Source organism: Marmota flaviventris, chromosome 5 (genome assembly GCF_047511675.1).
Source record: "Marmota flaviventris isolate mMarFla1 chromosome 5, mMarFla1.hap1, whole genome shotgun sequence".
Taxonomy (NCBI): domain Eukaryota; kingdom Metazoa; phylum Chordata; class Mammalia; order Rodentia; family Sciuridae; genus Marmota; species Marmota flaviventris.
Window position 1 is genome coordinate 72155964 of NC_092502.1, and position 26605 is coordinate 72182568.

At 42.1% G+C, this 26605-nt stretch overlaps 1 long non-coding RNA gene across 2 annotated transcripts; it reads right to left on the reverse strand.

The window, feature by feature from the left end:
• Nucleotides 1-18709: 18709 nt before the first annotated feature.
• On the reverse strand, nt 18710-24644 carry LOC139705776 (uncharacterized). Of its 2 annotated transcripts, XR_011707598.1 has the most exons (4): nt 24115-24644; nt 21696-21763; nt 19768-19941; nt 18710-18933 (listed from the first exon to the last, which is right to left on the reverse strand). It is a non-coding gene; the product is annotated as an uncharacterized lncRNA (long non-coding RNA). The 2 variants fall into 2 exon arrangements; XR_011707599.1 differs by lacking the exon at nt 21696-21763 and having other exon boundaries at nt 24115-24637.
• Between the last annotated feature and the right edge of the window lie 1961 nt (nt 24645-26605).

The following is a 26605-nucleotide window of genomic DNA, read 5'->3' on the forward strand; positions in this document are numbered from 1 at the left end:
AAAGTATTGGTATTAGTTCTTCTTTAAAGGTTTTGTAAAATTCTGCTGTATACCCATCCGGACCTGGGCTTTTCTTAGTTGGTAGTCTTTTGATGGTTTCTTCTATTTCCTCAATTGATATTGGTCTGTTTAGGTTTTCTATATCCTCCTGACTCAATCTGGGCAGATCATATGACTTAAGAAATTTATCTATGCCTTCACTATCTTCTAATTTGTTGGAGTATAAGGATTCAAAATAGTTTTTGATTATCTTCTGTATTTCTGAAGTGTCTGTTGTGATATTGCCTTTTTCATCCCGTATGCTAGTAATTTGAGTTCTCTCTCTTCTTCTCTTCACTAGCATCGCTAAGGGTCTGTCGATTTTGTTTATTTTTTCAAAGAACCAACTTTTAGTTTTGTCAATTTTTTCAATTGTTTCTTTTGTTTCGATTTCATTAATTTCAGCTCTGATTTTAATTATTTCTTGCCTTCTACTTCTTTTGCTGTTGTTTTGCTCTTCTTTTTCAAGGATTTTGAGATGAAGTATGAGATCATTTATTTGTTGGTTTTTTCTTTTTTTAAGGAATGAACTCCAAGCAATGAATTTTCCTCTTAGAACTGCTTTCAATGTGTCCCATAGATTCCTATATGTTGTGTCTGTGTTTTCATTTATCTCTAAGAATTTTTTAATTTCCTTCTTGATGTCTTCTATAACCCATTGATCATTCAGTAACCTATTGTTCATTCTCCAAGTGATGTATGCTTTTTCCTTCCTTCTTTTATCGTTGATTTTCAGTTTCATTCCATTATGATCAGATAAGATGCATGGTATTATCTCTACTCCTTTATATTGTCTAAGAGTTGCCCTGTGACATAATATATGATCTATTTTTGAGAAGGATCCATGTGCTGCTGAGAAAAAAGTGTAACTGCTTGATGTTGGGTGGTATACTCTATATATGTCAATTAGGTCTAGGTTATTAATAGTGTTATTGAGTTCTATAGTTTCCTTATTCAACTTTTGTTTGGAAGATCTGTCCAGGGGCGAGAGAGGTGTGTTGAAGTCTCCCATGATTATGGTATGGTGGTCTATTAGACTCTTGAACTTGAGAAGAGTTTGTTTGACGAACATAGCTGCACCATTGTTTGGGGCATAAATATTTATGATTGTTATGTCTTGTTGGTGTATGGTTCCCTTAAGCAGTATGTAGTGTCCCTCTTTATCTCTTTTGATTAACTTTGGCTTGAAATCTATTTTATTTGATATGAGTATGGACACTCCTGCTTGTTTCCGAAGTCCATATGAGTGATATGATTTTTCCCAACCTTTCACCTTCAGCCTATGTATGTCTTTTCCTATCAAATGCGTCTCCTGTAGGCAGCATATTGTTGGGTCTTGTTTTGTGATCCATTCTACTAGCCTGTGTCTCTTAATTGGTGAGTTTAAGCCATTAACATTTAGGGTTATTATTGAGATATGGGTTGTTCTTCCAGCCATATTTGTTTATTTCTGTTACTAAACATGGTTTGTTTTCCTCTTTGATTATCCCCCCCCCCCCCCGCTTTACTGTCCTACCTCCCACTGTTGGTTTTCATTGTTATTTTCCATTTCCTCTTCCTGTAATGCTTTGGCGAGGATGTTTTGAAGAGATGGTTTTCTAGCTGCGAATTCTTTAAACTTTTGTTTATCGTGGAAGGTTTTAATTTCATCCTCCATCCTGAAGCTTAATTTCGCTGGATACACAATTCTTGGTTGGAACCCATTTTCTTTCAGTGTTTGAAATATGTTATTCCAGGATCTTCTAGCTTTCAGAGTCTGTGTTGAAAGATCAGCTGTTATCCTGATTGGCTTACCCCTAAATGTAATCTGCTTCCTTTCTCTTGTAGCTTTTAAAATTCTCTCCTTATTCTGTATGTTGGGCATCTTCATTATAATGTGTCTAGGTGTGGATCTCTTATGATTTTGCACATTCGGCGTCCTGTAGGCTTCTAGGATTTGGGATTCTGTCTCATTCTTCAAGTCTGGGAAGTTTTCTTGTATTATTTCATTGAATAGACTTCTCATTCCTTTGGTTTGGAGCTCTGTACCTTCCTGTATCCCAATGACTCTTAAGTTTGGTTTCTTAATGTTATCCCATATTTCTTGGATGTTCTGCTCATGGTTTCTTAACAGTCTTGCTGAGCTGTCTATGTTCTTTTCCAGTTGAAATACTTTGTCTTCATTGTCTGATGTTCTATCTTCTAAGTGTTCTACTCTGCTGGTAGTATTCTCCATTGAGTTTTTAAGTTGGTTTATTGCTTCCTGCATTTCTAGGATTTCTGTTTGTTTGTTTTTTATAACCTCTATCTCCCTGTATAGTTGATCCTTTGCTTCCTGGATTTGTTTGCGTAATTCGTTGTCGAAGTGATCTTTCATTGTCTGATTTTGCTGTTTAATGTCTTCCTTGATGCTCCAGATCATCTGAAGCATGTATATCCTGAATTCTTTATCTGACATTCCATCTGCTGCAGCTGTTACCTCTTCTAAAGTTGCGTTGACCTGCATTGCTTGTGGTCCTTTCTTTCCTTGTCTTTTCATACTGCTTGCGTATCTTTCCTGCAGGTGCGGGCGGCGGCTCTGCTCTCTCCTTATTCCAATTGGGGTGTCGTGGCTACCACGCCGGCAGGTCACTGGGCCTGTTCTGGGAGCTGGCGGCGGCTCTGTTCTGCCCCTACTCCAATTGGGGTGACGAGTGTACCACGCCGGCAGGCCACCGGGCCTGATCCGCCGGTCGGTTGCAGGTTTGCCTACCCTGCAGGCGCGGGCGGCGGCTCTACTCTACCCCTACTCCAAATGGGGTGACGTGTCTGTCATACCGGCAGGCCACTGGGCCTGTCCCACTGGTCGGTCGCAGATCTGCCCACCTTTCGGGCACGGGTGGAGGCTCTGCTCTGCCCCTACTCCAATTGGGGTGTCGTGACTACCCCGCCTGCAGGACGCTGGGCCTGTTCCTGGCACGGGCGGCGACTCTGCTCTGCCACTACTCCAATTAGGGTGGTGTTTGTACCACGCCGGCAGGCTCCTGGGCCTGATCCGCCAGTCTGTTGTAGGTCTGCCTACCTTGGAGGCGCGGGCGGCGGATCTGCCCTGCCCCTCCTACCACGCCTGCGGACCCCTGGGCCTGATCTGCAGGTTGATCACTGGTCTGCTCACCCTGCGGGCACGGGTGGCGGTTCCGCTCCGCCCCCACTCCAATTGGGGTCACGCGGTCACCACGCTGGCGAGCCGCTGGGCCTGCTCCGGGCGCTGGCGGCGGCCCGGCTCCTCCCCTCTGGCTCGACGACAAATTGAGGAGACTCGGGTGACTGTGCCTCACCCCCCCTACCAGGAGACCAACTGCTTATGTCACCGCTGGTATTGATGAAGTTCTCTCCTCCGCCGCTTTCTGCAGACATCAGATCTCTGCCATGTTGGTATCCTATGCGAATGGCAGCATTTCGTTCCCCTTGCCGGGCAACCAAAGCACCAGGTGAGTCCTGACCGGCCCTCAGCAGGACCCGGACCGAGAAGCAGTTTCCGCGGGCTCCTAGCCCCGGGCCAGGGAAGTTCCGGGAGCCGGAACTCGGCCGCTCCGTGCTCGGTGTAAGCTCCTATAAGTGTCTCCCTCAAATTCTTAAGCAAATGAAATGCATTGACTCAAAGAGTAGACTTTGGAAAGATTCTAATCTAAGGATAAAGGAAGGGAGAACTGCCAAAAGCAAGGCACAAGGACTAGAACCAGAGCTAGCATGCAGGCAAATGCTGTCCTGGTGGTATGGCGTTGGGAGTTCAGGAAAGGCCAGTCATGGGTATATCTATGGAAGGAGCAATTCCATTCAGATGTAATAGCCAATGCAAAGATCCCAGAGCAGGAATGAGCTTGTTCAAGGAGCAGAAAGAAGCCAGAGTGGGAGAGCATTGAATCAGGAAGAGAAGGACAAGAGACGACAAACCACAAAGGAGGTAGGGGCCAGATCATGAAAGATCTTGTAGATAGAATATATAGAACTTTTATTTTACTCAAAGGATTGTGGGTAGGATTTTGATGGTTTTAAACAACAGAGGAGTTGATTCAATTTGTATTTTCAGAATAACATTCTGGTTGCTTTACGGAAATGAAGCCCGCATGCAGGGTGAAAGGAGAGTGTGGGGAAAGTCTAGGAGAGCACAGGTTTGGGGATGGACAGCAATAAGAATTCTATTCTGGCTGGGCACAGGGGTGCATGGCTAGGGAGGCTGAGGCAGGAGGGTTGAGAGTTCAAAGCCAGCCTCAGCAATTTAGCAAGGCCTTAAGCAACTCAGCGAGATCCTATCTCTAAAAAACAAACAAACAAAAAAGATAATTCTATTCTGGTCATGGTAAATTTGAGATGCCTACAGATGTGTTAATTTTCTTGGCCTGCTATAACAGATGACTATAAACTTGGTAGCTTAAAACAATAGAAAGTTATTCTCTTACAGTTCTGGAGGCCAGAAGTATAAACTCAAGGTGTCAGTAGGGTTGGTTCCTTCTAGGTGCTCAGAGGGAGAATTTGTCCATTGCTTTTCTCCCAGTTTCTGGTGGTTGTGCACATCCTTGGTTTATAGACACATTACTCCAACATCTGCCTCCATCTTCATGTGATATTCTCCCTGTGTGTCCCTTTGTCTCTGTGTCTTCTCTTATTCTTATAAAGACACCAGTCATATTGGAATTACAGCCTACTCTAATCCAATCGACCTAATCTTAACTTAATCATATCAACAAAGATGTTTCCTTCTTTTTCTCTCTCTCTCCTTTTCTCTCTCTTTCTTTCTCCTTCTTCCCTCCATCTCTCTCCTTCTCTTTCTCTTTCCCCATCCTCCCCTCTGTTAAGGATCCAACACAGGGCCTTATGCACAATAGGTAAGCAGTCTACTATGAGCTGCATCCCCAGCCCCAAAGACCCTATTTTCAAATAAAGACACATTCAGAGTTACTGAATGTTAGGACTTTGACATATCCTTTTTGGGAACACAATTAACAGACATCAAAGGGAATGTAAAGTGGGCTAATATACAAGGCTGGAATTCAGAGGCAGGGTCTAGTTTGGAGATATTAATTTCAAAGTCATGGAAAAGTAGCATAGGACTAGATATAGCTAGAAAAGATAACTGGAACTAGGGTGAGCTGTGGGATGTCCCAATATTTAGTGGTTTTAGAAGGGCCAGCATGGAGATTGAGAAAAAGTAGACTGTGAGGTAGAAAACCAGAACAGTATGATATCTGGAAGCCCAGAGGGACCATGTGCCAAGAAGAAAGCAGTGGTTGACCTTGGTGAAAAGCAGCTTTTAGACTTGGCAGCATGCTGACCACTGGTGATCTATACATGATCAGTTTCAGTGGAGTGGTGGAGAGTTTGAGGAAAGTTCCCCTGGAGGGGATGAAGAGAGGATGGGAAGGAGGAAGTGAAGGCAACAACTATAAGAAACTCTTTCAAGAAGTTTTGGCATGCTGGGTGCTGTGGCACACTCCTGTAATTCCAACTACTTGGGAGTCTGAGGCAGGAGGATCACAAGTTTGAGGCCAGCCTGGGCAACTTAGGCAGACCCTATCTCAAAAAGGGCTGGGAGGGGGCTGGGGATGTGGCTCAAGTGGTAGCGCGTCCGCCTGGCATGCCTGCGGCCCAGGTTCAATCCTCAGTACCACATACAAACAAAGATGTTGTGTCCGCCGAAAACTAAATAATAAATATCAAAAAAAAGGGGGGGGGGGGGCTGGGAATGTAGCTCAGGAGGAGAGCACCCCTGGATTCAATTCCCAGTACTGCAAATAAGTAAAATAAAATAAACAAAACATAATAAAATAAAATATTTGGCTAGGGATATAGCTCAGTGATAAGAGCACTTGCCTAGCATGTGGGAGGCTCTGGGTTCAATCCTCAATACTGCAAGAAGTTTTGCTGTGAAGCACAATAGAGCCGGGTACAGTGGCGCATGCCTGTAATTCCAGTGACTGGGCAAGCTGAGGCAGAAGGATTGAAAGTTCAAGGTCAGCCTCGGCAACTTAGTGAGACTTTAAGCAACTTACTGAAATCCTGTCTCAAAATAAAAAATAAAAAGGGCTGGGGATGTAGCTCAGTGGTAAAGCACCCCTGGGTTCGATTCCCAGTGCCCCTCTGCAAAAAAAAAAAGAAAAAGAAAAAGGAAAGGCAGATCATAGAAAAACGCATACAGATGGGGAGGTAAAATTGGTGCTAAACTGCTTCTATTTTTTGCAAGAGACATGATGAAAAGCCATCAACTGAAATGAAGGGTAAAGAGAGTAAATGATGTTTGAAGAGAAAAGAGAAGGTATGAAATATGAGTTTAGAAGAGTGGGAAAATAAGCATATTAGAGGAGTGCTGGGGGATCCCAGAGCAATTTTAAATGTCCTTTTGAAATTTCCCATTCCTACTTAGGATGACTCGGCCTCATGTATGTTAGGCAAGCACTCTAGCACAGAGCTACATACACAGCCCTTGTGACTCTTTTTTTTTTTTTAATTGTTGAAACAGGGTGCTAAATTGCCCAGGATGGACTTGATCTCATGATCTTACTGCCTCAGCCTTCCAAGTAGCTGGGATTATAAGTGTATGCCACCATGTCCAGTTCCTTGGGGCTCTATAGACATCTTTTGTCTGAATCTGCACCTCATCTCAGGAAAGACCTCTGGTTGGCCTTGCTGATCTTTGATCCAATCACTGTGTCCAGAGGATGAGATAATGTGATTGGACAGAGCTGGGTCACATGCCTACTCCTATGTCTAGAGGGGCTAGTGTTTTGATTGGCAGCGCCACCAGAACTACAGGGAATGGTGGGAGAGAGAGTTCACCAAAGAAAACAGTATGTTAAACAGACAAAAAGCAATTGGTATTTGTTTCTCTAGGGGTGTCCTGAGACAGTGTCTATGCAATTGCATAGTCTATTTCATAGCATTACAGAAGGTAAGAGAGTATCACAGTAACACTTTGTCTTATTTATTTATTTAATGCGGTGCTGAGGATCGAACCCAGTGCCTCACATATATGAGGCAAGTGCTCAACCACTGAGCTAGAGTCACAGTCCCTATCACAGTAACACTTAATAAATGCTGTTTTCATTTTTTATTTGTTTCCTCAGCAAACAGTTGCTGAGCCTCCTAGTGAGGCTTTGTGCTAGGCTCATGAAGGTTGAGAGACAAATCGTCAGTCAGATATGATCCTCCCCAACAAAGGGCTTTCAGTTTAGTAAAGATGTATTAGTCAGCTTTGCCAGACTATGCTGTGATAACAAACAATCCCCAGATCTCCATGTTTCATAGCAGCAAAGGTTTATTTCTTGCCATCAGCTTAGGCTAATTTCAGTTCTGCTCTGAGCGTCTCCTTTGTTCTTACATATAGAGGTTTCATGGCAGAGGGTTAAGATGAAATTGTGATGGTTCTTCTAGCTTCTGTTCTGATCACTTGCATTCTTATTTGATTGGCCAAAGCAAGTCACATGGCCAAACTGATATCAAAAAGTGATAAAGTATCCTTTCCCCATAGGGAGGTATTGAAAGTCACATGACAAAAAAAAATCAATAATTCTTTTACATTGAAGGAAAATAATCAAGGGCTGGGGATATAGCTCAGTTGGTAGAGTGCTTGTCTAACATGCATAAGGCCCTGGGTTCAATCCCCAGCACCAAAAAAAAAAAAAAAGAAAAGAAAAAATGAAAGAATCAGCACAAAGAGTAGAGTACATGAATGCCCACATATATATGCTTAGAGTCACATGATCAGAGCATTAGGAGTTCAAAAAGACCAACACTTTACAATTGGGAACATTAGTGAAGCTTTCTTAGAAGAAGTGGCTTTTGGGTTGAGTTTTGAACAAAATTAGAGGATCTGGATGAGTATAGAAAAGGTAGGGCATTGTAACAGAGGAATAGCATGAGAAAGGTATAAGGTATGAAGGAATGGTAGATGGTCTAGTTAATCTGATAGAAATTAGGTGAGACTAATAGAATAGGATGAGACTCTATAATGAGTCTGTCTGCCAGCCTCCAAGAGGTTACAAAAGTTCCCATCCCCAGTAATTCAGATGCCCATTCAGGAGCTCTGGACCTAAGAAGTGTCTATGATTCATGGTAAATGGTCCAGAGTAGGTAGACTTTTGGCAGAACTCTTCTGTCCTTCCTGCTTTGACCAAATCCAGATGCCATTCTGAGTTCAGTTTCTCTCTCAATGTCTTGGTAGAAATGGTGCCCCTAATGTTCTTTTTTTTTTCGCCCCTAATGTTCTTATGAAGATTTCTATGGGTTTTCTGTTTCCCTTGCCTGCTTTAACCACAGAATGCTCCCAAACTAGGAAATGTTAAAACTAAAAAAAAAACCTTTCCAAAGGCTGGCAGATAGATAAGCTAACCTGATGTAGCACCCAATCTTGCAAAGGAAGCCTCAGTGTGCAGCAATAAAACAAATTTTTGTTTTGTTCAAAATACGATCCCATCATTTATTTTGCTCATATTGTCATGAAAGAAAAATATAATGGCTCTTTCCAATTGTATGCATTACAGTGTACATTTCATTGTCCTTTTAGATTCAGCTTATTACTAGAGCAATCATTTGGGTTAAATGTTTATGTAACAGCAACTTTCTGTTTCTTATGTGATAAGAATGTGATGATCAGTAAAATTAATTTTGTGATAGTCTTGTTTGTTTTCTTTGTAGTTATCAAATTCAGTACACAGATGGGGAAAGAAGCTTTGTGAGAGTGAATTCTGGCTTGTTGGAATTAATGAGCTGTCCACATGGTGGGCGTGTAGCCTAATTGATACTGGCCCTGGGCAGGTTTGCACTTTTAATCATTAATGCCCTGCAGCCTGCTGGAAGCATGGAAGGAAACAGACTGACTAGAATGTGCCAGGAGACAGAGCAGAGCCACAGGGAAGCCTCCCACTGCCCAGGAGGGGCCTGCCTAAAGGCATGAGTGGGGCTCTGGACCCTGCTGCTGGGCACAGACTTTGGTGGCCCTGCCAAAGTCAGGGGAGGCTGGAAGATCTCCCTATTGATAGCCTCCAATGTCAAATATCTCATTAGGAGCCAGGATTCATCTAAGGTCTGAGGAGAGGCTTGAGTATCATTCATTATCCATTCACTGAAAATATCTAAAGACCAACTCTGTGCCAGGCACTGGATACAGTAATAAGCAAGACAGAAAGCTGTTCTTTTGGAGTTTTAGTCTGGGAAGTAGACAATAAAAATGTTAAGGAATAAATCAGCCAGATTAGGTTAGTAGTAAGTGCTATGAGGATAATAAAATAATGTGATAAGAGTACCTGGGTCTGAGCCAGGTGCAGTGGTGCACCTCTGTAATCCCAGTGACTTTGGAGGCTGAGGCAGGAGGATCACAAGTTTAAGGCCAGCCTCAGCAGTTTAGTGAGATCCCATCACAAAATAAAAAAGGGCTAAGAATGTGGCTTAGTAATAGAGGGCCTCTGGATTCAATCCCCAGTACCCGCCTTCCACAACACACACAAAAAGTACATGGGTGTGGAGTAGGTTTATGGTGGATTCGGTGGTCAAGGAAGTTTGCTTAGCAAAGTTGACATTTATGCTGAGACCCAAGACATGAGAAGGAGCAGTTTTGCCAAATGCTTGGGGTAAGGCATCCTAAGTATTGGGAGCAACAGGTGCAAAGACCCCAAGAAAAAAAAAACGGCTACAGTTATTTGTGGAACAGAAAGGCAACAGATGTGACAGAAGCATAGCAAGCAAGAAGGAGAACAAATTAGAGTAGGATGTTAGAAAGTTGAATAAAGGTCAGACTATGCAAAGTTCTACAAAGGGGAGTAAAAGAGTCAATAAACAGGGCTGCGGTTGTAGCTCAGTGGTACAGGCGCTTGCCTACCTTATATAAGGCACTGGGTTTGATTGCCAGCACCACACATAAATAAATAAAATAAAGGTCTACTGACAACTTAAAAAATTAAAAAACAAAAGAGTCAATAAACTACCAAGAAAAACCAGAAACCACTCTGGGTAGAAGAAATTTATTTATTTATTTATCTATCTTTTTTAAAAAAATTTTAATTTTTTAAGTTCTAGTTATACATGACAGTAGAATGCATTTATGCACTCTGATATATCATACACAGATGGGATACAACTTCTCACCCCTCTGAGTGTACATGTTGCAGAATCACACTGGCCATGCAGTCATACATATACATAAAGTAATAATGTCTGTTTCAGTCTACTATCCTTCCTATCCCCACATCCCCTCCCCTCCCCTCCCTTCACTCCCCTCTTAGGTGGAAGAAATTTAATTCAAGGAATTGGTAACAAACATGTTGGGAGGACTGGAGGTACAAATGCAGAAATGAGGTTATCCAAATATTAGAAATTACAGGAAGTCACTATCAGCCCTAAGGCTGAAAGAGCAAAATGGGAAATGGTGATAATCATAGTTGACAATTGCTGACCACTGAGGATTCCGGTGAATTGCCTAAGTAGGAGCTCCAGAGCAAGCAATGTGGCCATTGCTAGAGATGCCGTCAAAATGCAGAAAAGAAAATGGCTTTTCTTTTACTTCTCTTTTCTAGTTTCTGCCAGTGTTTCCAACTGGCAGAATCTAACAGGAAGCCAGCTATTAAAGAAATGTAGAAAATGTGAAGTACAGGTTCTCAGATCTAGGGACGAAAGTGTGGAAGGAGCTGGAAGACAACACTCTTTAGCATACCAGTGTAAGGAGTTTGGATATCATTCTTTGGCCTCCCCCAGCCCAGCCTTGCTAACTCTGCATTTGATACAGAGAAGAGACTGCTGGGACATTCCAACCACCCCATTTGACATCTGTAAAATGTGCCTGGCACTTAGTAAGATTTTCAATAAATGTCAGCTATCTACAAAGCTATACTGAAGGTACAACCAACATCGTGTGGGAGTGCACCTACTTTTTTCTTTTTTTTTCTATACTGGGAATTAAACCCAGGGGTGTTTTACCACTGAGCTACATCTCCTATACCTTCTCCTTTTAATTTTATTTTAAGACAGGGTCTTGCTAGGTTGCTCAAACTAGCTTCAAATTTATAATCCTCCTGCCTCTGTCTCCTCAGTAGCTAGGATTACAGGCCTATGCCACCAAATCGGCACACCTTGTTTTTTTTATGAGACAAAGTGGGATTTAGCACTTGAAAAGGTTGGGAACCAAGGGTCTTAGGAGAGCTCAGTTGACAAAACTGATGAGACAATATTCATTTCCAGTTTGGCTCCCACAGGCCTCACATAAAGGACCTTTGCTGTAGTTTGCTTCCGCAGGTTCTGTTTGGGCCTATATGAGAAATCCCGATGCATGGAGTATGCTGCGGATTGTAGGAATCTGGTGGAGGACAAGATGATAAACACTGCTCCAATTATTTATTGTTGTGTAGCAGAGTACCTGAAAGTTTAGAGCTTAAAGCAACCATTTTTTGTGCTTATGATTCTCTGGGTTAAGAATTTGGACATGTGGGGGGAGGGAAGAATAGAAGTTCACTGGATTTTTACAAAGGAGAATAAAGCAAAGGGAGGGGGAATGGGAATAGGAAAGATAGTAAAATGAATTGGACATAACTTTCTATGTTCATTATGAATACACACATGTAACTCCACATCATGTGCAATCACAAGAATGGAAAGCTATACTCCATGTATGTATAATATGTTGAAATATACTCTACTGTCATATACATCTAAAAAGAACAAATTTTTTAAAATCTGGGGGAAAAAAGAATTTGGACATGTGACTGATGGGTAGCTCAGTGGTAGAGCTCTTATTTAGTAGTAGGAAGCTCTGGGTTCAATCCCCTGCATCCCCACCAAAAAAAAAGGAAGAAAGGAAAAGATATTTATAGAGGGTCTATTTGGGACCAGGCACATTAATTTATTTTTCATTTAAAAGGAAATGTACATGTTAGAAAAGAAAACAGATTGAAAATTAATGAGCTAAGAATTTATCTCAATAAGTTAGAAAAGGAACCCACAGCGACATAAACTCAAAGTAGAAGTAATGAAATAAAGTGAAGAACAGAAATAGAAGAAAAAGAAAACAAATGTATAACAGAGAATCAGCCAATTATGTGAAAACTTATAAAAGTCTGGTGGTAATGACCAAGAAAAGTTGAAAAAGGATGAAAATAATCCATATCAGAAATTTAAAAAGAAAGATATCACTATGAAAGCTTCAGGCATTAGAAAATAAGAGAATATTATGAATAATTTTGTGACAATAAAATTGAAGATTAGATGTGAAATAGACAAATTGTTTGACATATATAATTTACCAAAACTGACATACCTTGAAACACAAAATCTGGATAATCCTATAACAATCCTATAATTGAATCAGAAATCAAAACTATTCCCATTAATAAAACCTCAGATAAGTGGGACATGGGAATACATGCCTATAGTCCCAGCTATTTTTGAGGCTAAGGCAGGAGGATTGTATGAACCCCAGAGTATGAAACCAGCCTGGGCATCATAGTATGGCCTTCATCTGAAAAAAACAACAACAAAAAAACTTTACTGGCAAGTTCTAATTCTTCTTATTGTTCTTGTTCTTTGGGGGGCGAGGGGATTGGATCCAGGGGTGCTCATCTTTGAGCTACTTCTCAGTCCTTTTTACTTTTTTTTTTTTTAAAAAATTGAAACAGAGTTCCCTAAGTTGCTGAGGCTCTCACTAAATCATAGAGGCTGGCTTCCATCTGTGATCCTCCTACCTACCTCAGCCTTCCTAGTCTCTGAGATGACAGGCATGCACAGCCACCACCCCAGCTGCAAATTCTAAATCTTAAAACATCCCATGAGAGGATTATGATTCCTTTCTTCAGATGGGGAAATGCATTCAGAGAGTTCAAACAACCTACTTAGGGCCCAGATCTAGTAAATGTCAAAGCCAATATTTGAACCCTTGTTTCGTCTGACTCCAAAGCAAGGGAATTTAGCCATTTCACTCTCCAGCCTCTTCTTCAAATACCAGTAGCATATACTTGAGGGTGAAGGAATTGGCCCTGGGCCAGAAGGCCTAGAAACAAGGAATCTGATTCACTCAGATGGAGCCTGGAGATAATCCCCAGGACTCAGTCTCACGGTTTTGCAAGACCTATTCAAATGCTATCAGGGTTTCTTTATAGAGCACCATGAACACTGTCCTAAGCCCCATAGTTTCCCCAGCCTCCCCTGCTCTTAGATGTCCACAGCACACCTCTGGGCATTTTCTGTTTATCTGAGCCTTTGCTGTGTATTAGTCTCACCACTGTTTTCCAACCTTGCAAATGGATGACTCCTTGAGAATGCAGACCCCAATTTGAGAAAGCCAAATTAAAAAGTTAAATGCTGGCACTCAAGTTGATCACTGGGGTCCTAAAAAGTGCAAGGCAGCTATCATAGTCTTCTAGATCATCCAGAGTATATTCTTGTTAAAGGCACTTTAGATTTTTACTAAAATTAAAACTGAAATTTTAAATATTCTTAGCACACTTTGTTTCCTGAAGATAGAGTCTGTCTTTATAACAGGTGTGAATGGCTCCATGACATAATGTAGCATTTTATTCTCTCTATGTAACAAAACTAAATTCAATTTGAATTCTGTGGGACACTGTATTACAGTTCCATATCTTCACCCCTCTTGGAAGTAGAATTATACTTCCACACTGTGCCTGCCACACTCTTCCCTCTACTGGGCTCAGTATTTCTCCATATCTTGACTCTGGGCTCAGCCGTGTAGCTTTTGACCAATAGTACCTTAGCAGATGTGATGCAAACAGAGGCTTAAAATGAGTTTGCACATTGGGACAGTTGCTCGGGTGCTTCTGCCATCTCCATGAATATTCCCTAGCTGTCTTGCTGGTCCTGAAAGGAGGATCGGAGAAACATTGAATAGAATCAAACCAGCCCGGCCAAAGCCAGCCTATAGTAACATATCCCCAGTGGGTCCCTAAGCACACAAACCAAATAAATACATAGTGTTGTATGCCACTGAAATTTTGTGATTGTTATATAGCACTCCTGTGGCAATAGGAATAACTAGTGTTAGCCCCTTCTTACCAAGACTGCCAGGTCCTCAGTTAATGCTAATGGTCACAACTAATGCTCCCTGCCTGGTTCTAAAGCACATCTGAAGGTGGGAGTGTTGAGAGCCCCATCTCCTCTGTAACAGGTCCAGCCTTGGTGACCTTTGGGAGTAAAAGCTCCCCACACTGTGGTCCTCAGTCCACATAAACACCCAGAGCTCTCAGTGAAGTCTGATTGCCTGGGTTTGATTCTCAGATCCATAATCCTTGGGCAATTCATTTAATCTTTCTTTGCCTCATCTGTAAAATGGAAACAATAGCAGTATACACTTCATAGAGTTCTTGTAAAAAATAAGTGAATACACACTAAGTGCTTAACACAATGCCTGGTACACAGTAAGTACATAATAAATGCGGACTAGTATTATTATCATGTATTTGTTCACCCAATTATTCTTCCCCTTATGTCCTCCCATCTCAGATGACCTGCATTAGTAGGGGCTCAGATCTCTCCACTAAAGGAATTCATACCTTTATTTTCTTTCTAGTGTTGAGGATTCCAACAGACCCTCTTAAGTTGGAACCATCTCTCTTCAATAAAGGAAGTATTTAGTCTCCAACCTTCATCTTTGTTTAAAAAGCCTATTTGGATGGCTGGGGGTATAGCTCAGGGGTAGAGTGCTTGCCTAACCTGTGTGAAGTCCTGGGTTCAATCCCCAGTACTAAAAAAGGGAAAATATTTTCTTTTGGAAGTTTTCTTCTGGGTGGCCTGCTTCTTGCAGCTTCTCCTTTCAATTCTGAAACACACCAATCCCCCAGGGGGTCAAGAAAGTCCAAAGTCCTGCTCTCCTCTAGGAGGAATAGAATGCCTTTCATTCTTTTGAGGTGAGCCTGCAGCTAAGCAAAACTAGACATGGTTATTTTCTCAAAAGGTCATTCTGCTACATTTAATTTTCAATAAATCTTTGCTACCAGACTGTGAATTGCTTAGCTGTTTTATTTGTTGTGTATTTCTAGAGCTTAGGACAGAACCCCTGCTTAGTAGGTGCTTGGTAAATGGTGGATAAATGAATGAAGAATATGGATCATAGGGCCAGGATGATTTCCAAACCAGGATGGACAAATAAACATGAATAGCCACTGTGTGCTGGGCCTCATGTTCTGCACCAAATCAGGAAAAGGACCCAGTCAGGAAAGGACCAAGGCACTGGAGCCTGAACTCAAGTCCTTAAAGTATTAAGTCTACAAAGGAAACAAAACTCAACTACACAATCATTCCCTCTGTTCCACATCAAAGAGAGCTCAGTGAAGTACTTTGGCCCAAAAGCAGCTGTGGGCTGGATGAGGCACAAAAGGTTCTGGGGAGCCGGGTGTGGTGGTGCATGCCTGTAATCCCAGAAGCTTGGGAGGCTGAGACAGGAGGATCACCAGTTCAAAGCCAGCCTCAGCAATTTAGTGAGATGCTAAGCAGCTCAGTGAGACCCTGTCTCTAAATAAAATACAAAATGGGGCTGGGGATGTGGCTCACTGGTAGAGTGCCCCTGAGGTAAATCCCTGGTACCAAAAAAAACGAAAAAGGTTCTGGGGAAGGAGAGGCAGAAGGTGACCTAAGGTCTAGAGGTCTGGGAGGACTCAAACACACGGGGTGAGGGGGTGCACAGTGGCTTATCAGGTGTCTGAGAACATCATGAGCAAAGACTCAGAATGATTTGCTATTTGTGGAAAATAACAAGTAGACCCACCTGACCTGCTGTAGGACTTGTGATAGGGAGTCATAGGAGGTAAGCTTGGCTATTTCAGGCTGTGGCCTCAGTTAAAAGACTTGTGTCCAAGAAAGGCAGGGTTCCTGAGACAAGGTATGACACAAATAGAGGCTACAATATCGTCTCCTTTCCAAATTTTATCCCAGGACCAGATGAAATTTGAATTTAAACTAAAAGCTCCAAACATAAGCCTACCAGAGGCACATACCCCTTGGCTCCTCTAAGAATAGGAAATTTGTATTGGTGAAGATTCTTTGGTTGCAAGCAACAGAAAACTCTAGCTAACAAGCAAAAAAAAAAGGAATAGGCCAGGCATGATGGCACATGCTTATCATCCCACAACTCAGGAGACTGAGGCAGGAGGATCACAAGTTTGAGGCCAGTCTTGGCAACTTAGAGAGGCCCTAAGCAACTCAGTGAGATCCTGTCTCAAAATAGAAAGCTGGGACTATGACTCAGTGGAAAAATGCTTCTGGGATCAATCCCCAGTACCAAAAAGTAAATAGAGATGGTTAGCTTTAGGTGAACATTATATCTTTATTTTATTTTTACATGGTGCTGTAAAAATAAATAAATAAAATAAAATAAATAAATGAAAATGTTAAGGAGACTATCCCAAGAACATGAGGAATCAGGACAGTAAATCAAAGGAACTAGGGCCAAGGAGTACTTTCTTCATGGTGTTGCCCGAAGACAGATTAATTTCATTTTCATATCATTCCATTCAAGGTTCCAGCAGGAAAGACTATCTAAGGGACCCGGATTGAATCACATGACAATCTTTTGGCAAGGAAATGGACAGATATTCATTGACAGTCCACCAAGATTATGTCTGCTAGGGCTGGACTAGGATGAGAAATGAACTGGCATGGAGAAAGGGGCTTAAAAAGGTCCAAGGTGGGAACTCCAGGGCAGGGTTGAAAAGCCAACTTATGGAGCCTAATAATTTCATACTACCAAGGAACTAGAGGGAAGGATTTGGTATTTCTGGGGATATGTCAGGGAGGACCAGCAGATCTTTTTTCAGTATCTAAGTAGCTGATAGTGTTAGGGGCTCCCTCAGCTTCCTCGGGTGCCTCAGATAAATAAAATTAAATAAAAATAAAATTTTACAAGATAAAAGTAGAGAGCAGTGCCCATGCAGGGGAGAAGCAAGGAGAAACCTCCTGCTTTACCCAGTTGAAAGAATCCAGTTGGGGAAATGGTTTGTTAGGAAAATATACCCAGCCTGCCCATTCCTAAAGCCTGGAGCAGGGAGAATGGGGCCATCTGGGAATCCCTGATACTAAATAGGTGGGGTAGAGGCTCACTCAGAGCAACTGAAATCCTCCCTATGTGGCTAGAGTCTCCCTTGAGACTCCACAGGGACCTGTAAGCTTCTTTGGTGTGTGTGTGTGATATTAGGAATTGAACCCAGGAACACACTACCACAGAGTTACATCCCCACCCCTTTTTATTTTTTATTTTGAGTTAGAGTCCTTTTAAATTGCTGAGGCTGAACTCAAATTTGTCTTACTTTTAGGAGTCACTGGGATTATAGGCATGTACCAACTACGCCCAGAATGCAACATGTAATCTTTCGAGAAACCAGGGAGAAGGTGGGCTTGGGGGTAAGTAACATCAGGAGGAAAACATAGAAGGTTCTAGATTCACTTTCCGTTCTTCTTTGCTCTGCTCAGAGGAAGCTGACCTCTGACTGTATTGTCGTGGCTCCTTGCCCTGTTTCTCGATGGGCGGGAGGCACTGGCAAGAGGCACTGGCAAGAGGCACTGGCGAGAGACCAGCTAAGGGGATGAGAGAGAGGTCAGGGTACTTATCCCCATCCACAACCATGCTGCTGGATTTCCTTATTGGCAGTGGCTGGATTCCTCTGTAGAGGACCTAGCTCCTGTAGGACAACAGCTCCCTGACAGCTACAGCTCTTATCCCAGTCCCTCTTTTTCTCCTTCAGGTTTAGCACTGGTGTAGGTTTTTTTCTGTGTATAGACCCTGGATGATTCAATGTCCTTTGTCATTTCCTGTAACCTGTCCACCTATAAATAGTCCTTTTACTAACCTCTTCAGCTTACCCTCTGAGTGTGCCAGCTCTTTTCTGCAGCCCCCTGTTTGGTACAACCTCCTACTTAGCACAGGAGCCTAGAAATCCCCTGTCACCTTGGACCTTATTGGATATCCCTGCCCACAGATGCCTCAGAACAACCAACAACAATCAAGAATCCCAGTCCTGAGGGGGCTGGGGTTGTGGCTCAGAAGTAGAGCACTCGCCTAGCACATGTGAGGCCCTAGGTTCAACCCTCAGCACCACATAAAAATAAATAAATAAAATAAAGATATTGTGTCCAACTACAACTAAAAAGTAAATATATATAAAAAAAGAAATCTTAGTCCCATGTTCTTTTTTGGGAGGGCTCTTTTTTATATATATATTTATTTTTTAGCTTCAGGTGAACACTATTTTTTATTTTATTTTAAAAGTAAAATAAAGATATAGGGTGCTGAGGACCCGGTGCCTCATGTATGCTAGGCGAGCGCTCTACCACTGAGCCACAACCCCAGCCCCTTTGAGAGGGTTCTTAAGAGGTTATTCTGTCCTCTCTTTCTCCACATTTGGAGAATAAGTGGCAGAGATTTGCCAGCCCAGGAAAAGCCTTCAGCCTCAGTCCTCAGTCACCTACCAGGATGAGTCTCTCCCCTTTATTCCACCCCAGTGTCTTCTGCTTATCTCAGCCTGTTCCTTGTCCCTCAGTGAAAAGCAGGCAAGTCTGTTCTCCATGAACTTTTTCAAGTGTGAAAGCTGGGATCCCCTTTATAATATACCCCCAAATTTTAGCTGTCCTCCACTTACTTCTTCCTTTACCCAGAGGGAATCCTTTGTCCTGCCCCTCTGAAAGACCCACCGATTCCCTGTCCAAGAAAGACGCACGAGGCACTGGCTGCAAACGCAAGAGGTGATTTATTGATACACAGGCGCCTGCGGGTGCCCAGCGAAACCTCAGCCGGAGCTTCGGTGAACTGGCACCCCGGGCGTTGGGGTACAGATCTTTTATAGGGTACAGTGGTCAGTTTCCCTCCTAGCACAGTAACAGGTATCTCATTGGCTCTTTTGAATCCAGCATATAGGTCACTTAAAGGGTAAACTTGTTTTTCACTATAGGTTCCTGGAAAAACCATATAAAAATCATTTGTTATTCATTGTATGGTTTTTCATTGTATGATCCCGTTTGCCCAACCGTGCCGGTTCCTTTCCCAACCATCCTGTCCTTTCTTAATCGGTTACACTTAACTGATTTTCTGAAAAATACATCTGACGTCTGTGCAGGTGCGGAAGCAAGCCCTGGTGATTTATTACTGGGCCTAAAGTTATTGGGCTGGGGTCTTTCATTCCCCCCTTTTTCTTTATCATGGATAGAATCTTATATCCATTGTTCTGCTTGCTCAGGTTCTTGGATTAAGCTTGTGTGTGACCCTGTTTGTTGTTTAAGCAACTGGTACTGTTGAGTTAGAACCATAGTTTGGATTATAGAAAGTCTCTCTCTCATGAATTGCACCAATCTATTGAGTATGCAGGGTCCAAACGTTAGGATTATTAGCAGAATAACTAAAGGTCCCGCTATGGTGGATAGCAAAGTAGTTAACCATGGGGATTTGTTAAACCAACGTTCAAACCATCCTTGTTGTGCTTCAAATTTCTTCTGTCTCTTGGCCAGCCTTTCAGTGACATTTTCCATAGTTTCCTGGACTACCCCTGTATGGTCAGCGTAAAAACAACATTGTTTCTTTAAAATCACACAGAGACCACCTTCCCTAAGGAATAACAGATCTAATTCCCTCCTATTTTGTAGTACGACTTCTGCGAGGGAAGAGAGAGATTTTTCTAAGGCAGTGATAGACTTGGTCACTTGATATTAGACCCCCGATTTATCTAACTACACTGACTTCCTAACTTTAAATCTGGCTTCATTTTTTTTTTTTCTAATTTGGGAACTCCTTACTGCTGTGAGGAAGGGGGACGAAGAGAATCTTTCTGGCTTCTTCAGGCTGAAAAGGGACGGCGTGGGGCAAGCAGTTTGGAGTCCCCCTTAAAAATATCGGGTCTATCGAGTGGTTCATGATGAAAGTCTAATTGAGAAGTAATAGGCTGGAGGGCCATTTGAGTGATGGGTGGTCTATAAGAGAAACAAGAACTTATTAGTACTGGAACCATATTGATGCAGTAATAAATGCCACAGCACAGGAATATGCCAATGAGTATAATGGCCAAGACAAAGATTAACAATGTTTTCCATCAGGCAGTACCAGGAACTAGGAGCTAGGATATTGTTTCCACGAAAAAGTTGCTGAGGACATGGCTTCCATCTGAGCAGGTAAATCTTTAAAGATATTTGTCACATTGTCAGAAGTGTCAGGGATGTCAACACAACAACTAACATGTAGGGTTATAGATGTCTTTTCCTTTAAGATATAGTTTAATAATTTAATGCCATCTGATCCTGCAAAATCCTTTTACTAGTATAACCTCTGTGTCTAATAGAGAAATCTTTAATTCTGCTACTTAGGGCTGGATAACCATATTAGCAAACATCAAGCCTACCTGCGTTGGCTAGAAATAAAGGCCTTAGACTAAAACTACTCTAGCAGTCCCTTTGACAGTTATCAGGCATTTCTGTCTAAGAATCTTTTTTGTAGCCTTCAGTTTACTTATTTATGGAAGTTACATTTAACTATTATTATCATTTAAGATGTCCAGGAACAGCTGTGCTTTGGCTTTGACTGTCTTTGCTAAGTGTTTAAGATGAAGCAAGTCAAACTGACTTTTGTTTCTACCTATTGTTTACAGTCAGCTGAGTTATCCTGGGAGTCCTCGGGAACTTCATAGCAGCTTTTCAGTTCTGCTAGTGCCATTTGCGCTAGGATGGGTCCAGGCCTTGCTTGACCATATGGCTTCCCTCAGAAGCATCAGGGATGTCTCCCTTTTCTAATGACCCTCCTCTTTACAGCAAATGCACCGATTGGCTTTCTGTCCTCCACTGGTCTCATTAATCTCCCTGCTCAGGAGGTTATGTGGCCTAGAGTTTGCTGAGCCCTTTGGAGAAGTCCCCTATTCCCTGATTCAGACTGACTCAGAGGGCAAGAGCCGAATATTGGTTTTCTTGGCCCTTTTAATTTAACTAATTTTAAAAACTTGATCTTAAACATCCAGCAAATAAGTTAACAGCCTTATATTAAGAGCACTGGGCTTTAATGTCTATCTCTCTATCCTGTAGGTGATAACTCCTTATCTTATGTTGACCCAGGTTGTGTTCTTAAAGCAATACCTCTTTAAAACATTAACAGGCAATCTTTAAACCATCTATAAGCAAACTACAAAACAAAATTAACTAGGGTAAAAACATATTTAGCTTATATAATAGCTACCTTGAATTCTAGCAGGGTTATACATCATAATTTCCTGTTTGAGATCCTAGTAATCTTGGCACAAACCTATTTTTGGACACAACTTTAACTGTACTGAAATCTGGCTTACTTCTTTCATAGCCACTTTCACATGTAGTGAGATGGGACAGAGCCTTATTTCAAGTAAGGCAGGGCTCTTTATAAATCTCAAGTACTATAGTTCTGAAGCTGATCATTTTACAAAGTTTACATAAATTGTTGTTCAAGTTTACATGAACATTAGCTAACACAACATAATATCACACCTAAAACATGAATTAAAGGCTGAAAGCTTTTAACCTCTTATAGAAAAGTTGTAATGTACTTTTGTGTTTTGCAATAAAACCTTTACATAGATTAGGCTCTCAGACCCTCAGAGTAGAAAGTAACATGGAACCGTACATATCTTATTGATAACAAGTTCAGTTTAGAACACAAATGATATAATTGAATCTCTAACATGTTTTTTTTTGAAGCCTAAAATTACCATACAACTTTAGAACACCAGCTTGATATAATGTTCTTTTGAAGCTTCTACCTTACAGACTTGTATACCTGGAAGATATGAACACATTAATAACACCATAATTACATAAACCTCCTTTTGTTCACATTTTGAAACAATACTTGTAAACTTTTTAAATTTAAGCAGAGTTAACATTTTATTAGGGCCTTTTTGAACACCTAGAGAAACTTATAAGCTTAATTTTGAGGACATTTTTACTTTTATCTGTTTACCCAATCTAAATTGAACCGTTTGAATCACGTGAATTAAAGATATTTGGATCTATTTTTAATTAATTTTTTTTTTTATGAGCGCTCCTCATCTGTCAATTGTTATATCACTGTAGGATATATGGACATACACACATACAGACATACCGACATACAACACATAACAAGAGTGTGCACACATAACAATAATAAAGGCCTCGTAGCTTTTTGCAGATGAAATCTCCATTGCAATGTTTTTTTTTGTTTTTTAAAAAACTTCACTGATCAGAAAAACATTAACCTAGGTCTGCAGGATCAGAATCACGAGCTCAAAAAAAATACAGAATCTAAGAAAAAACAAGAGTCCTAAAAAAAAAAAAAAGATGACTGGCCAGTAGTTAGTAAATACCATACAATTTACTTCTTGGTTTGGTCTAGTTTTATCTCCCCCCCCTTTTTTTTTTTTTTTCTTTGGGCCTGAGCTCCAAGCTGCTTCTGTTCGCATATCAGCTTAAGCCCTGACTAAGGTCTGGAAGGAGCAGGGAAAAAAAAAAAACAAAAACTGCTATTTTGAGCAGACACTTTAGGCCTAAGGCATTTTAACCTTAAGTTATATTTCCAGGTTTAGATGTTGAAAATTATGATACAAATTTAAGAAGCAATTTCCAAAATTTAAAATTTTATATCTTTTTACACTAGAAAAACTTGTTCACATAAAACTGGAAATAGGATCTCTACCATCAGAAGAAATTTCTTTAGTACCTCTAAGCCACTTTGCTTGTTCTGAAGTTTCTAAAGTAGCATTGATTTGCCCACACACTAACATATATATCTGAAATTAAGCTTTGAAAATTTCTAAGACTATTACTATTTAATTATTTAATGTCATTTTTATGAGCCAGACCAACGTTTTAATTTCTTTTCAGGCTACCCAGTTCAAAATTGAAACTCTTTAAATTTTTTTTTTTATCCCAAGTATTTAAGTTTTCTAGCATGAACTATCTGAAATCAAATTAAACAATTGCTTAAACCCAACTTTTAACTGCAAGATAGTGCAATGCTTTAGAAACCCATTCAGATACCAGATTGTTACAATAAAAATTATTATTATTTTTTTTAGACACACATTTAACCTAGATTATCCCTAAGAAACAATCAGACAACCAGATAAGAAAATATCTCTCCAGGTTTTGAACTTTCATTTAATTATGACTCCCATCAGTGGCACCATAGACTTTCCCATGAGTGGACCAGATGTTTTCACGTAGAGGCAACTATAGGTGTAAAATCAAGGGTCCCAGTGTGACTGGCTTTACTGCATTCAGTGTCCCTTCTTTTTAAGTAAACAGAGGTAGCGTAATCCTTAAGATGTAGATAAGGACCCAGGGAACTCCCCAGAGCTAAATGGCTCTGGCAGCTGCTGGGAGTCCCTTAATCCTATCTTTCACCCATAGGATCAGTTCCTCCAGTTTGGTTTGACCTTAGGCATTAGGCATTTTTTTTTTTTTTCTAACTTTTTAGTAGCCAGCTCCCAAAAAGTCCATCCTCTGCTTGCAGTTGTTTCGAGTGCTAGGCTTCCCCAAGAGAGCAGAGTGGGGACTCCTTAAAAGTCCCCTTGAGAGTGTTAAAATTTGTGACTGAAAATTTGGTTCCCATCTCTAAAGCCAATTAACACTAATTTAATAATGAGGACAGGGCTTTGAGAAAAGTCAAAGCGAGATGTTAAAGTTGTTATAGATTGTCCCATGTTAGTCTCAGGTGGAATGAGAAAATGCAGAGGCAAGGAGACAGATACAAATCAGACAGGACACAAAACACAAAGAACGCTGCGGCTTCGGGCAAAGGCAAGAAGACAGACACAAATATCAGACTGGACACAGAGAACGCTGCGCGGCTCGAGCACAAACCGAACGTACCTGACGGATTAGGGAGAGGAGGGATACCGTCACCTCCTTCACCCACGAGTACAGTGTACTCTACAGAACATTGGAGGCCCCCCAAGATGGGCCTCCCTGAGCCCCTGGGACGTCTCCCAGGGTGGCAGGGGAGAAGTCCGAGTTCGTCAACTCCTTCTCAAGCTGCCCAGAATACAGAGCGATTACGCGTAATCGTACAGACGCTGCGCATGAACAGATAACAAGATAACAACCAGACAGACAGAGACACAAAATGACACGAACTGGCCAGCTTACCTCCCAGTGGTTATCGGGTGTTCCTCGGGCAGGGATCCGGACGGGGTTACAGGAGTTCTCCTGGCTGGCTCGCCAAATGAAAGACCCACCGATTCCCTGTCCAAGAAAGACGCACGAGGCACTGGCTGCAAACGCAAGAGGTGATTTATTGATACACAGGCGCCTGCGGGTGCCCAGCGAAACCTCAGCCGGAGCTTCGGTGAACTGGCACCCCGGGCGTTGGGGTACAGATCTTTTATAGGGTACAGTGGTCAGTTTCCCTCCTAGCACAGTAACAGGTATCTCATTGGCTCTTTTGAATCCAGCATATAGGTCACTTAAAGGGTAAACTTGTTTTTCACTATAGGTTCCTGGAAAAACCATATAAAAATCATTTGTTATTCATTGTATGGTTTTTCATTGTATGATCCCGTTTGCCCAACCGTGCCGGTTCCTTTCCCAACCATCCTGTCCTTTCTTAATCGGTTACACTTAACTGATTTTCTGAAAAATACATCTGACGTCTGTGCAGGTGCGGAAGCAAGCCCTGGTGATTTATTACTGGGCCTAAAGTTATTGGGCTGGGGTCTTTCACCTCTACTTCCCTTCCCCTGCCTTCGGAGCTGGTGGGGAGCCCTGCACTCCTACCCTGACCTTGGTTTCCCTGAGAAACAGCAGACAGGGGCAGGCCTATCTCAGACTGAAAAGACAGCTGCTCATTAAGGAAGCTGAGAACTGAGGGAGGTGACTAATGGTGTCAGGAGCAGAGCCCAGCGGGAGCAGAGAAGTGAGCAACAAGATCAGAATCCACCGTGGGAGAAAAGAGGAGAAGAAAGGAGTCAGTGCCCAGAGCTGGTAGGGCTCTCGCTCCCAAAGGATTCTTTTAGGATAAAACCAAACCACCCTCCTCCCACAGCCTGATCCTCTCCCTAGTGGGCAGAACTGTCATCTTAGAAAACAGGACTATTTTGTTACCTTCTGTGGGGGAGGGGTGACTGGGACACTGATAGAGATGAGGATCTTATTTATTCACTTCAAAAGCATTAAATGCCTATTACATACCTGTAGTAGGCACCTCCTGCCTTCAGAAACCTCCTTTCCTGATGCCTTGTAAGTGCAAACTCCCTGCTATGGCCTATGAAACTACATAGGGTCTGGTCCCTGTCCTCTCCCACTTCATCTTGCTCTGCTCTAACCAAAAAGGCATTCTTGCTTTACCCTGAGCAGAACAAATTCATCATTACTGCCCCAGGGCTCTGGTATGAGCTCTCTACCTGGAACATTGTCTTCCCAGATCTTCTAAGGGCTGCTTACTTTGGGTCAGCCTAAGCCCAGGAACTTCCTGAACAGATAGAAAAACACTTCATGCAATGGGAAAGTCTTATTGGAAGGTCCTGAGGTGGGAAAGAGTGGAGAAAATGAAAGGAAACCAGTGAGACTAGGGAGAGAGGGTAACCTGAATTCCCCTGAAAGCTGAGTGTGAAACAGAGGCTATGATCCCAGGAGCAAGGCTGAGGGGTTGAGGAGAGTCGGAGGAGCAGCTAAAGGAGAATATTGCAGCTTAAAAAGCACCCAGAGAGCATTCTGAAAAGCTTTATGAAGGATCCTAGAACCTTTTACCAGGAGCAAAAAAAAGGGAAGCATAGGTTTCTACCTACACAGTCAAGAGTCTCCCTTTCCTCCCCATTAACTACCTCAAACTTCTAGGTTGCCCAGGCAGAAAAGGGAACAGTTCCCTGGCAACAGAAAAGCCCTGAGACAAAAGCAAGTGGGAGAGTCAGGGGCCTGAGGGTGCAGTGCTGCCAGGTCACATAGCTTGAAGTGATTGGAGCCAGCATGGAGTTGGTTGTCACAGCAGTGGCTGGAATTTGAAGTGAAGCACAAGAGGTATCTGAAGAGGGAGAGGGACACAGCATGAGAGGCTTGCTGGAGAGAGGAGGACAGAAGCAGGCAGGCAAATGTTTCTAAATCAGTGAAAGAGGGAGTTGTAATTTGAGAACTGGACAGAACTTCTCTTTGTGTCTTTGTGGGGTGGTCAAGCAGGCCACGACCCACCCCTTCATGTCCTAAGGAAGGCACTTCACACACACACACACACACACACACACACACACAATTTGGTGGTACTGGGGGTTGATCCCAGGGCCTTGCACATGCTAGGCAAGTGCTCTACCAACTGAGCTAAAATTCCCAAAACCTACTTTTCATTTTGGGGGGAATTTACCAAATATCGCATGACATCATCACAAGGAAGGATGAGAAAGCAAGGTATCTGGGAAGTCAGAATTAGACAGGATAGGTCAATCGAGTCAAGTTGGATCAAGGAAGCCAATTCTGAGTGAGTCCTGGAAGTTGGAGACTGTCCCCTGAGGGATTGAAATGTTACTTCCTTTAGAGCCCTTCCTCCACCCTTATCAAGAATCTGCCCCTGTTCCAACCCATTACCAAGGTAACCATTCCCAGGAATTGCTCCTCCTCCCTACAGGGAGCTATAAGGTTGTTAATTAATGTG